Raw genomic sequence first — 11,085 nt, forward strand, 5'->3', positions numbered from 1 at the left:
AGCCGGCAGCCAGCGAGTGACGTTTATGTCCTGGGCTCTGCGAACCCCGCACAGAATTAGAGCATGGCGCGGTTTGTTTTCTGCGCGTGATTTCGCGTAGACAAACCACGGCCTTCTGCATAGGATTGCGTATTGAAATGCAATCCTATGTAGGCGTGTACAGCCGGAAATGTACGGTGCTGCGTCTGGCATAGACTGAAGTGGCAGCGGTGCGCACTCGTCATCAGCTGCGTGTGTGTATGTACGTGCGTGTGTGTATGTACGTGCGTGCGTGTATGTACGTGCGTGCGTGTATGTATGTATGTATGTATGTAGTGGAGCCGGATGATGACATCATCATTCTTCTGCTCCTGGCACCTATAGAGAGCATTGGTCCTGTTCCGGAGGGCTGGTCCCATGACTGTCATATTCTGACTGCCCTGTGTTTGTCCCCCCCTTCCCCACGGCTCAGGGGTCAATGTATTTCTTGGAAGCCCCTTGAGAACATGGCCATATGAGGCCTGGTGAAGTGTAGTTCTTATTTTCCCATCTCTCGATGCCTGTGATGTATTCCAGCATTAATGCCCGGATACATTGTGTCCTGCGGGGGGCAGATTATCTCCATATCAAACACAACGCTTGGTTTTGGAAGTTCTTTTCCCATCCCTGCATTCAGCATCCCATAACTTCTGCATCTTCCCCGGTCAGAGGTAGGTGAGGCCTTGCTTTCTACGTGACGACCTTTTTGCCCCATTTTGGGTCCATACTTTTGATCACTTAGTATTTTGCCTCCATTTATTAGAGGTTTGTCTTTTTCTCCAGTTTTTCTGTGTTTGATAGTGTATTCAGTGTATTGTACAGGCCATTACGGATATGGCGCGGTTGAGAAAGCGTTGGGTGGGGCTATGCAAAGGTCTTCCAGCTCCCTCAGAGCATTGTGGGTGCGCCCGGAGTGCTGCCTGAGCGTGTTGCATCTGATACGTCCCCTATTTGGGGATCATTTATTAAAGGGAGCATAGGTGCAGCACGTTTCTGTAAAACCAATAGAGGGCGCTGCAATGTTACTGTAGAAACCAATGGACAGCATGGGAGGTAGCTATACATAGATTTTAAAGACGACGACTGCCAAGGCTAAAGCCCGTGTATATTCCATAGACTATAGCTATCTCCAGGATAGCTGCATGCGCAGTCGTGTGCCGGGTTCGCACGTGCGCAGTCGCGCCATTGTCTCGCACGGCTGCTTTCATTCCGCGCTTCCTGACAAGGCAATGTACGCACGGCTCCCTGTGATCTCCAGAGGTTCGTTCTCATAAGGGTGTTTCTCACCTCATCTTTCTGCATTTTACATACAAAAATGACAGGAAAGGGTTGTGACCCGGCGGCCGTCACACAAGTTCCTCCCTCAGCTTTGAGCCCCATAATGTGGGTGCTGATATGTTCCCTTTAACTGGACCTTATCTTTCCCTTTTAGTTTCTGCCTGTTTATGTTCCCTCTGAGGAGGAGGAGAAGGATTATTTTTATATGCAAACAATGTTCGGGATTACATGGCATGGTATGTAACCAAATCTATATAGGATTGTATTTCATTTTTTGAATTGATCAAAAATATGTATACAATAAAGCGCGTCTCCAAATTTTAAACATTTTGTAGGATATTTACTTAAACCAGCATTTTATACACTAGTCTAAGGCTTCCCTCACACAGCTGAAAAAGCAGCCAAGGATGCTGGAAAAAAAAAAAAGCAGGTGCCGTCCGGGTCCCGGCCACCGATCTCTGCCGCTACTCTGGGCTTCCCCTGCACTGACAAAGGATCTATTGCTGTAAGCAAGGTTTGAGAACTCGCCTCCAGCAATAGACTGCTGTGATTGGTTCTCGGCAATGGCTCGATGCCCAATCACAGCCATTCATTGACTGTCTCAGACAATCAGAGCTTGCCCGACATTCATCCCTGTGGTGCTCGCTCTGCACAGGAGCGAGCATTGCTGGATCGCTGACAGCGCAGCCAGCAGGGAGGCGGGGCAGCTGGAGGAGAGTTCTGCCCCCTGCTCACCTCCATTCACTGTAAGCAGCAGACGTTCAGTACTGGACGGCTGCTGCTTACACCGAGAAATGTGTTTGGATTTTAAGCTGCTTAAAAGTGAACAACTGGACGATTCTGATCCAGTCGTTCAGTTTCTGCATGTTTCTACATGGGACAATTATCGTTCAAAACCCCGCGGGAGAACACAAGCTACTTACTAGTATTAAGAGGCACAAGCTACTTACTATTGACATCGTGTGACATTAGGCCGGTCTGTTGGTCGAACGCAGATCTTAGGAACAAAAATGTCCAAGTCACCTAAAAATATGTATGGAATTAGTCTAACGAGTTCTGGATGTGTTCCTTTCCTGCGCAATTACGCAGCGTATCACGCACCTCCTGGCATATCACATGTATATTTGTGCATCCCCATTGACTTCTATGGGGACTTTTGGTGTGCAGAAGTGCCGCAAAATAGAGTATGCTGCATTTTTTTTTTTTGCGTGAAATGTAAAGATGCGCACTTGTGAACGAACCCGTTCGTTAGGGCTCTATTCGCTGCATAAATGCGCACACAAACACACCCATGTGAAGCCAGGCTTAAGAGTTCCTTCACATGGACATTTACACGCGTGTGTTAGCATGCGCAAACTTTCTGAGCACAATATGCAGAGAATAAAACCCATTGATTTCAACGGATTGGTTTTCGTTTCCTTTTTTTGCCCAAATGCGAAAAAACCGTTGCATGCTCTACTTTTGTGTGCATTTAAAGTCTGTTAAAAAGAAAGTATAGGTTAGTTTTTAAAAAGCACATTGCACTTACCTGCATCAGCGTTCTGCAGCTTCTTCTATTCTTCTTTTAAAGATGGCGCCGCTGGTCTTCTCCCACGGTGGACCGCGGGTCTTCTCCCAGGGTGCACCGTGGATTTTCTTCTCCTTCCTTGCGTTCCATTGCCGATTCCAGCCTCCTGATTGGCTGGAATCGGCACACGTGACGGGGCGGAGCTACGATGGCGACGCGGTGAGCAGCTCTCCGGCACGAGCGGCCCCATTCACCAGGCAGAAGACCACACAGCGCAAGCGCGTCTAAAAAAGCAAGAAGCCAGCGAAATTAGACGGAGCCATGGAGACGGGGACGCCAGCAACGGAGCAGGTAAGTGAATAACTTCTGTATGGCTCATATTTAATGCACGATGTACATTACAAAGTGCATTAATATGGCCATACAGAAGTGTATAACCCCACTTGCTTTCGCGAGACAACCCCTTTAAGGCGCAAACAGGCTTGGTCACTAAGAGGTTAATGGGGTCGGCTGCAGCATCGTCGGCTTCATTGAAAGCAATGGCTAAACCTCTGCGGCAGTAATAGTGACCCCCCAGCGATAATTGTGACCCTGAAGGGATGCAAGGCTGTTTTCCAATGAAAACTCTCGCATCCCTGGGGAAATCACATGGTAAGCAGCGCGATATGGAGGCGGGATTCACGGCCCCACATCACGCTCGCCCGTGTGAATTGGCCTCAGGGCTCATGTCCACGACCGTGTTTTTACGGAGTATCAAGGGTGCGTTGCATGACACGCAGTGAATGGAGGCAATGAAAGTCAGTGGACATGCTCTATTTCTCTGCACATGACATGCAGCCCTTTTATGGGTTGCGTATGATACGCTGTCCATACGCACACATTGCGAGAGGGCAGTGTTTCGATACACATTCCTGCTCTGAACAGAGCGGGAATTAAAAAAAAAAAATCACACTGTGCATGTCCGTGATGTGAGATTAGTGGGCATGCGCAGTGCTATACTTGCCACATACACGACCTCTGCCGGCAGAGAGTATTGGTTGTAATTTGTAAAACACCATGGGAGACCCACAGTGTATTACGTATACGCCCGTGGACATGAGCCCTAAGGTTGCTTTCACACAGGCGTCTGTTAAAATGCTGCATTTTAAAGCGTTTTCGAACGCCATTTTTAAATGTGTTCAACAGCATTGTGTAACGCACTCCATCATTACAATGGGTGATATGGGGCATTAAGAAGGGCTGAAACAAACTAAACTAGAGCAGATAGCGTTAGAAAATTGTAGTGTTCGAACGCTCCCTGAGAAGCTCCATTGTGATCAATCAGTGGGTTTTTTTGCGGCTTTTCACAAACCACGCTAAATGCTGTAAAAAACATTCTGTGTGAAAGAGGCCTTAGTGACAAAGTCTGTTTGCTCCTTAACCCCTTATTGACCGCCCTATAGTGTTTTTAATCCCCACAGCCATAAAAACATGCTCATGCTGAGGATTACAGCCCTGGGGGCTGTGGACATGACAGCTCCTTGTTGTCAGCTGCCCGAGTGACCCCCAGTCACGCTATTGCCGTTATCCAAGTAAACAGTTAAAAACTTTAAAATTTCATCTTTCCTCATATCCGTGAGTGGAGATGAAATTACATACCTAAAGCCCCCGGATTTATCCGCGGACCTTACCCCAGATTGCCGGGGTAATTTAAAATCTCCCTGTTGCTGGCTAGCAAACGTAGCTGAAAGCCTGGAGATTTCACGATGGGCACCGGTCCCGGCGCTCTCCCCGACACCCGGTTTGAATTTGGCGCCAAAAACCTCATGGCGCGTCCTGCTCCTTGCGGCCTCTCGCCGCCGCGACTGCTCTTACGACCGCCTCTCTTTGCAGCGGGACTCGGGCTGAGTCGCGCCGGGGGGAAGGGGGGGTTTCTTCGCTTCGGGCGGCCTCGCCCGGCATCCCCCTCTTGTGCTGCTTCCTCTCCGGATACCGGCTCCCTTGCTGCTGGCTCGAGTGGCCTCCCCGACTCCGATCCCAACCTGCAGCTGGCGATTAACTCCTCCAGCCACTCGGCGCCATCCCGCTGGATTGCTTCTTGAATCTGTAGCCGCAAATCTTCCATCCTCAGTCTTGGGTCTTCTTGCTTCCACGGACCACTCTGGCACACTCTCCCTCTTCTTGCTTGCTTTCGCCGCTTGAAGCGAATTTTGCCTTCTTTTCGCTGTCCTGATCTTTTGCTGAATTTCGCCTTCTTTTCGCTGTCCTGATCTTTTGCTGATCTTGCTCAATTTTCTGTCTTCTGTTGCTTTCTTTCTTTCTGCTGCTCGTCTTCTCGGCTCCTATCTTCCTTCTTCTCCTTGTGTCTCTCGTCTCTGGTCTTCTTCCGCTCCCCTCCCTCTTCCTGTCAAACCCCTTGCTTCCGGTGGCGTCAAGGTACACTAATACCTAGCATTGGTTTGATATACAACAGGCCTCATTTATTAGAACTAGCTACAAGAAAAACTCTGTTGTCCGCAGCAACCAATTACAGGGCAACTTTGCTTTTACTAGAGCAGTTTGCAACAATGAAAGCCCCCCTGGTTGCTAGGGGCAACAAAGACAGTTTTTTTTAAGTATTTAATCAGTAATCTACTTCTAGAACATTGCTGGCGAGTTATTGGAGCTTCTGCATAAATGGGCAGCAAGTGTAACAGTCGTTTGGCCGCGTCTCTCCCGTTATTTTGGAGTCTTGGTTCTGGAGAGCCGATACACAGTCTGTGACCCATGTGCTGAATTTGGTGCAGATCGGTCTAGTTCACCGCATCTCACCAGCTGGGTTCACACAGGGCGGATTTGTCACGGAAATTCCGTCCAGTGTTAGGCCGCGGCAAATCCACCTGCGGCCCTTCAGCCCCGCCGCCGGGAAACGTGCTTCACGGCCCTGTGGGTTCCCTGAAGGCCACCCCGCTCAGCGCTGTCACACACAGCGGGGTGCGTTGCTCTTGCCTGCCGCCGGAGAGCCCCGTTCAGCTACACCAATGCGCGCCTCCTGCGCGGGGCCAACAAGAAAGATATGTGCAGCCCTCCATGAATGTAAGCGGGGATTCTTTTTTTGGGCCGACGACGAGGGTGTTTCAGCTGGCTTGCATAGCAGCGGGGTCCGTTCTTGTTGCCGGGCAAGGGGAGTGGGTTTTAGGTGTCCCAATGCACGGATCAGCAATAAACGGAGCTAAAGGAATCCCAACATTTCGGCTGCCTCAGCTTACTGGACTAACAGGACCTGCTGCAGAGCAAGCTGTTCCAGCCAATCAGATACAGGGGGCGTCAACCACTGTCAATCTTGACTCCTCCAGTAAATCCTGGTGGCGTCAAGATACACTAGTACCCTAAGGAAAGGACCTGTGCATAACACTACCACACTCCCCTTATATAACCGTACCATCACCGCACACCTCGTGTAACCCCACATAGGAATGTATATAAGAAAGATGGAGAGACCCCACTATTCCCTGACTCACTTACCCCCTAGGTGTCTCCACACACTTTTTGGATACTCACCTTAAGGAGATAGGACACCGCTTATAATCCACATGATAGGCCACTCACAGACTAAGCCAGAAGCCTGCTGCACACTGAGGAGGGGCAATCACCATGAAACAATCTGTCTGAGCATGGCTTCCTGGCTTGGTTTAATATTCCCAGTCATTGTTAAGGCTTGTTATAAATCACTTGGATTTGAAGGAATGCTGTCATCCAATAGATGGCGCTAGAGAGGTATTTTCCCATCCTTATTTGCATAGATATCCCAGAGGAGCTAGCATCACCTTATAAGTCTCCTTACTCATTTTTTGGGTGACATCAGAGGTCCTTGACAGACAGCACCCACCCGCACCCGGCTCAGGTAGTTAACCATGTGCTGCATGATTAACGCTATAAATAAACCTCAAAATTCTATGGCAGAATTGATGCGTTTTCTCTCCCTGCGATCATAAAAAAAGATGTGATACAGGCGAACATGGAGGCTCTAGTACCCTGTTGTCCCACCTCTAGCTTGGATACAAGATGTGATACAGGCGAGCATGGAGGCTCTAGTACTTTGTTGTACCGCATCTAGCTTGAATACAAGATGTGATATTGGGGGCAATTGAGGCATACATGTTCCATATGGTATTATGTGTCCACATTTGCTGTGACTGAGCCTCTAGATCATACAAACTTCTAGGCTGTGGGAGTTGCCGTCCTAAATGCGCAGACAGGTGCCCGCGGCCGGCGAGTGACGTTTCTGTGCGGGGCTCTGCGAACCCCGCACAGAAATAGAGCATGCCGCGGTTTGTTTTCCACGTGTGATTTCGCGCAGACAAACCGCGGCCGTCTGCCTAGGATTGCGTTTTCTAACACAATCCTATGGCAGCTTCCATGGGTGGAAATTCTGCAGGAAATCCGGCAGCGGAATTTCCGCCCGTGTGCACGGGGCCTAAGGCTGCTCTAAGACGTGCGTTCAGAAAACACAGCTTAAAATCGTGGGTTTTTTACCTCAATTTTGAGCAGCACTTTTGAACGCATGGTAAAGCAGTTTTAATGCACCCCACAATTGTGATGGGTGGGGAGGTGTGCAGCAGGCTTCTGGCTTAGTCTGTGAGGGGCCTATGATGTGGATTATAAGCGGTGTCCTTTCTCCTTAAGGTGAGCACCCAAAAAGTGTGTGGAGACACCTAGGGTGTAAGTGAGTCAGGGAATGGTGTGGTCTCTCCATCTTTCTTATATACATTCCTATGTGGGGTTACACGAGGTGTGTGGTGATGGTACGGTTATATAAGGGGAGTGTGGTGGTGTTATTGTTACGCGAGAGAAGTGGGTTTTCATGAGGGAAATGTGGCGACCTGGGGTTACATGCAGGGAGTGTGGTGACGGTACGGTTACATGCAGGGAGTGTGGAGACGGTGGGGTTACATGCAGAGAGTGTGGTGACGGTGGGGTTACATGCAGGGAGTGTGGTGACGGCGGGGTTACGTGCGGGGAGAGTGGTGACGGCGGGGTTACGTGCGGGGAGAGTGGTGACGGCGCTGTTACGTGCGGGGAGCGTGGTGACGGCGCGGTTACGTGCGGGGAGCGTGGTGACGGCGCGGTTACGTGCGGGGAGAGTGGTGACGGCGCGGTTACGTGCGGGGAGAGTGGTGACGGCGCGGTTACGTGCGGGGAGAGTGGTGACGGCGCGGTTACGTGCAGGGAGTGTGGTGGCGGCGCGGTTACGTGCAGGGAGTGTGGTGGCGGCGCGGTAACATGAGGGAATTGTGGTGACGGTGTGGTTACGTGCGGGGAGTGTGGTGACGGTGCGGTTATGTGCGGAGAGTGTGGAGGCGCAATGGTTACATGAGGAAGGTGTGGTGATGGTACGGTTACATGCTGGGAGTGTGGTGGCGGTACGGTTACATAAGGGCGGTGTGGTGATGGTGGGGTTACATGCGGGGAGTGTGGTGACGGTGTGGTTACATGCTGGGGAGTGTATTGACGGTGCGTTTACATGCGGGGAGTGTGGAGGCGGCACGGTTACATGCGGGGAGTGTGGAGGCGGCGCGGTTACATGCGGGGAGTGTGGAGGCGGCGCGGTTACATGCGGGGAGTGTGGAGGCGGCGCGGTTACATGCGGGGAGTGTGGAGGCGGTACAGCTGCACAAGGGGAGTGTGGTGGGGATGCTGATTTTCGCACCTGTGATGGAACCCCTAACAATAATTTGTGCCGTGCCATTTCCATAAATGTCATAGAAGGCAATGAAAATGAAGTGAACAGTTTAGCATACAGTAATGCCCCTTTCACACGGGCCAAAAATCTCACTTACCCAAAGGAATTCATATCGCAGAGCCCGGCTGGTTGTTATGGCAACAGGACGCCAGATACTGGCGTCCTGTATTGCCAGCGCCTAAGATTGCTATAGTAAGTATTTTAGCATTTTGCCTCACAAAAAAACGCAATAAAAGTGATTAAAAAAGCGTATGTACCCCAAAATGGTACAAATAAAAACTACAGCTCGTCCCGCAAAAAATAAGCCCTCAGAGAGCTCCGTCCATGGGAAAATAAAAAAGTTATAGGACTTGGAATGCAGTGAGTTAAGAAAAAAATAATAATTTCCAAAAAAAGGCTTTTTATTGTGGAAAAACCTAAAAAAAATATAAGAATTTTGGTATCATTGTAACCGTACCATCCCGCAGAAAAAAATGTAGTGTATCATTTATGCTGCATGATTAACGCTATAAAAAGAAAATCAAAATTCTATGGCAGAATTGATGCGTTTTCTCTCCCTGCGATCATAAAAAAAGATGATGTGATACAGGCGAACATGGAGGCTCTAGTACCCTGTTGTCCCACCTCTAGCTTGGATACAAGATGTGATACAGGCGAGTATGGAGGCTCTAGTACTTTGTTGTACCGCCTCTAGCTTGGATACAAGATGTGATATGGGGGGCAATTGAGGCATACAGGTTCCATATGGTATTATGTGTCCACATTTGCTGTGACTGAGCCTCTAGATCATACAAACTTCTAGGCTGTGGGAGTTGCCGTCCTAAATGCGCAGACCGGTGCCAGCGGCCGGCGAGTGACGTTTCTGTGCGGGGCTCTGCGAACCCCGCACAGAAATAGAGCATGCCGCGGTTTGTTTTCCACGTGTGATTTCGCGCGGACAAACCGCGGCCGTCTGCCTAGGATTGCGTTTTCTAACGCAATCCTATGGCAGCTTCCATGGGTGGAAATTCTGCAGGAAATCCGGCAGTGGAATTTCCGCCCCCCCTCTCTGCCTCCTCTCCGCCCCTCTGCACTAAGACGTGCATTCAGAAAACACAGCTTAAAATCGTGGGTTTTTTACCTCAATTTTGAGCAGCACTTTTGAACGCATGGTAAAGCGGTTTTAATGCACCCCACAATTGTGATGGGTGGGGAGGTGCGTTAGAAAACGCAAATACAGGACAGATAGCGCTTAAAAATCACCGCTTCCGAGCTCACGTCTGAGTAATCGCATTCAAATCAATGGAAGCAGTATACCGCAATAAAAAGCGGTGTGTGTGTGTGATTTTCATCTAGTGCAGGAAACGCGTTAATAGGGCTAATTCATGTATGGAAATTCATTTTGCAGCTGTATGCAGCATGATTTAGGTATGGGTACGCGGTGAGAAAGGTAAGGGGGGGCCCTGAGCTGAACTTTTGCACCCGGGCCCTTGAGCCTTTAGGTACGCCCCTGACCCTAAGGGTGTTTCTCACCTCATCTTTCTGCGTTTTACATACAAAAATGACAGGAAAGGGTTGTGACCCGGCGGCCGTCGCAGGGAGAAGATGACCATCGCCACTGTATGCCACGGAAAGGGGTGAACGCGCGTGTGAACTGGCATTTCAAGCGCAACCCGATTACTGTAAACCTTGTTTATGCACAAATACGCTCCACTGCGACAATAGTCTTGGCGTGTACATTCGTCTACCGAAGCCCTAGGGCCTCTTTCACACGGCGTGCTAAATTTAGCAGAAAAGCGGTCGCAGAAACCGCAATGATTTTTACGTGCATTTGCGCTCCCGATATTCCATTAGAGTCTAAGGGGGTAAGCAAATTCGCTCTCATATGCATAAAATTGCGCCGAGGGCTCCTTCACACGAATGTACTTTAGTCCCCTTATAGTTCTGATCCCAGGAATGCACAAAAATAAAGACTGAAAAACTGGTTGCTCATTAGTGCTTAAACCAGGTCAGTCATGAAGGAGTTAACTGCGGGCATTCACTGCTGGTCAGTCAGGTTACAGATGGAGGGTTGTTAGGTGAATTGCATGTAAATCTGCAATAGTTTGGGGGACTCCCAGCAGACAGAGGGGTTCTTCTCCAGCAAGCAGGCAGCACATGGTTAACTACCTAAGCCGGGTGCGGGTGAATGCAACGCTTGTATGAAAGAGGCCTAAAGCTGCGGGGGGTTTTTTCTCCCCCCTTCCCCCATGCACAGATATACGTTGTCCTCGTGTGCAGGGGGGGGGATGGAAGAGCCAGGAGCAGGAACTGAGCTCCCGCCCCCCCTCTCTGCCTCCTCTCCGCCCCTCTGCACTATTTGCAATGGGGAGAGGTGGGACAGGGGCGGGGCTAATTCTCAGAACTTAGCCCCGCCCTGCCTCTTCCCATTGCAAATAGTGCAGAGGGGCGGAGAGGGGGACGAGAGCTCAGTTCCTTCTCCTGGCTCTTCCATCCTCCCCCCCCCCCCCCTGCACATTACATAGAGAACGCCCACAAGTGACCCCATTTTGAAAACTAGACCCCAGAACAAATTTATCTAGGGGTGTACTGCACATTTTGA

This window comes from Eleutherodactylus coqui, unplaced genomic scaffold (genome assembly GCF_035609145.1).
Source record: "Eleutherodactylus coqui strain aEleCoq1 unplaced genomic scaffold, aEleCoq1.hap1 HAP1_SCAFFOLD_86, whole genome shotgun sequence".
In the NCBI taxonomy this organism is placed as follows: Eukaryota; Metazoa; Chordata; class Amphibia; order Anura; family Eleutherodactylidae; genus Eleutherodactylus; species Eleutherodactylus coqui.